This window comes from Tupaia chinensis, unplaced genomic scaffold (assembly GCF_000334495.1).
Source record: "Tupaia chinensis unplaced genomic scaffold, TupChi_1.0 Scaffold000176_1, whole genome shotgun sequence".
Lineage (NCBI taxonomy): Eukaryota > Metazoa > Chordata > Mammalia > Scandentia > Tupaiidae > Tupaia > Tupaia belangeri.
The window spans coordinates 906277-908841 of NW_006159651.1; the positions used below are offsets into that span (position 1 = coordinate 906277).

The following is a 2565-nucleotide window of genomic DNA, read 5'->3' on the forward strand; positions in this document are numbered from 1 at the left end:
TTGTAGGGGACTTTCTGTGTGCCGGGTTATTGTAGGGGACTTTCTGTGTACCAGGTTACTGAGTACTTGTAGGGGACTTTCTGTGTGCCGGGTTATTGTAGGGGACTTTCTGTGTACCAGGTTACTGAGTACTTGTAGGGGACTTTCTGTGTGCCGGGTTATTGTAGGGGACTTTCTGTGTACCGGGTTACTGGGTACTTGTAGGGACTTTCTGTGTGCCGGGTCATTGTAGGGGACTCTCTGTGTGCGGGTTAACAACCTCCATTGTAATTATAGTCAGTAGTACAGGAATCCTTAAATAGGAGCTCAACAAGTATTCATTTCTTTTTAGGTCACAGCCTTTTAAGTCTTTTGTTAAGGAGAATCTCCTCTTAATTGAGGGCGTTGTCTCACCCTCAGTGGGAGAAAGAGGAATGTATGATGGGGTGGGGCCCATTTCCACTTTGGGAGGAGGTGAGAGGAGACTTTGGCAGAGTCCTGGCCTTTGAGATGAAGGAACTGCAGGGGCCCAGCCCAGGAGTGGTTAGCGTGGAGTAGCTAGGTGGGCTCCTTGGAAGGGCCTGGGGCTCCTTGTCTTGAGAAAATCCTGCCTGACTTCGTGACTGCCCCTCTTTCCAGTCCTGTCCCCCTGGCTCGCCCTCACAGGGCCCAGGTCTGTGCCGCCGGGCCTCTGCTCGCAGTGGTGGGTCAGGGAGCATCTGCTTGGCACAGGTGGCTCTGGGTCTGGATTTCCCGCCTGCTCGCATTCGCTGTCCACTCAGCAGACGTTCTCTGAGGCCGACCAGGTGCCAGGTGCTTGCCAGGGCCTGCAGGGAAAATGGCAGAAAGGTTGCTATATTCGTGGAGCGTGTTCTCGTGTGAGTAAGTAGGTTTGTGATCGGAAGTGGCATTGTTTAGGGACAGTGAAGGAAATGAAGTTGTGAGGGGCTAGAGAGGGGCCTGGAAGGGGAGGCCTGGGCGAGCTGAAGCGGGCCACCTGTGCAGCCAGTCGGTCAGCGGGTACAAGGAGCTGGAGGTGGGACCGAGCCTGGTGATTCTGGGCCCAAGGGTTGGGGTACGCGAGCCAAGGGACACGGCGAGGATTGGTATGGGCTCAGGAGGGTCGACAGGGCCGCATCATCCGGGGTCTCGGGGCTGTGAGAGGCAGTTTGATTCTGCCTCACGGGAAGCCAGTGGTAGGATGGAGCGGAGGAATGGCAGGGGGACAAACTCTGGGTTTCCTGGGTGGGGGACGGCGGTGGGAGGATTGGTATGGGCTCAGGAGGGTCGACAGGGCCGCATCATCCAGGGTCTCGGGGCTGTGAGAGGCAGTTTGGATTCGATTCTTCCTCATGGGAAGCCAGTGGTAGGATGGAGCGGAGGAATGGCAGGGTCGCATACCTTCTTTTAGAGGTTCCTTTTATTTGGGGTGGTTAAGAGAGTTGGATCCCCCGTGGCCAATCACAGTTGGAATCCCGCCCCAGTAGCTTGAAAACCATGCCAGGCGTGTGTGTGCACGCTCCCCGTCCTGACGGGATGGCGCAGGGTCGTGGCGTGACCGTGCCTCGTCAGGAGGTACTTTTTCCCTTTTCCTTCTCTGACTGGTGACTGCGCGCCCTCACAGTTAAAACGAGTGTGTCCTCCCTGCTGAGTGGGGACGAGTGGTAGGAGACGGGCAGACAGGGAGAGAGGGAGGGGAGCCTTTCAGTCTGCCTTCCTGTGGCCACCACTGCATGTCACGCTGGGTAGTCTGTAAATTACGGAGCTTGCCGAGCTCACATCGCAGAGGCCTGAGACCAAGGGGCGTACCCAGTGAAGGTCTCCTTCGTGAGGACTCTGCAAAGTCTCAACGCGGGGCAGGGCGTCACTCGGGGAGAAGGAGGAACCGTATGTGTCCACCTGCCTGGCTCATTCTCTGTCCCCATAAACGCCGGATTCAGTCGTGGGGTTACATCCTGATGGCTTTATAAACCCAGTCACCTGCCACAGGCCCCAGCTTCCAGCAGCATCGTTAGGTTTTCACCCTCTTCACTGTGACTGTCGCCCCCAGATTTCAGCACTGTGAGCAGAGGGAGAAGGGGGTCCCTGCAGAACTGCCGTGCTCTGGGCTCAGGGCCGGCCGTATGGGGCTCACTGGGCTGCACGTGCACGCCCTGGGCACGTTGGTGCGTGTTACAGTCGCAGGAGGGGAGTTCCCTTTACAGGGCTGCAGTCTTGTCAGGTGCGTAAGGTGGGGCGGCCAAGGAGTGGTGAGGGCAGAGGAAGACTAAGGAGGTCAAGGTCCGTAACGGGGACGCCTGGAGCTGGGCTGGGCGAGGGGAAGGTGGACCCGCGTGGGGTTTGCACAGTGTTACTGCGCTAGGGGCAGGGTCAGAGAGACTGGAGTGGAGAGGCCAGAGGACGCAGACGGGGAAGGTGGGACGTCAGAGTGGAGGTGGCTGGAGAGGGGGTCTCGGAGTGTGAAGTGGCCGGGCCTACGGTGTGGCCTGAGTGGGTAGCTGAGGTGGGTGGAGGCAACGATCTCGAGACGTGAGACGCAGGCACTGAGAAGCCAGAGCGAGGACAGGAGGCCTGTGGCAGGGGGTG

General features: G+C 58.4%; 1 protein-coding gene across 1 annotated transcript in view; it reads left to right on the plus strand.

Annotated features, from left to right (window-relative positions):
• GNL1 (G protein nucleolar 1) overlaps positions 1–2565 on the plus strand; it is a gene marked incomplete at its 5' end in the record, with an annotated part of 10473 nt that overhangs the window by 4657 nt on the left and 3251 nt on the right.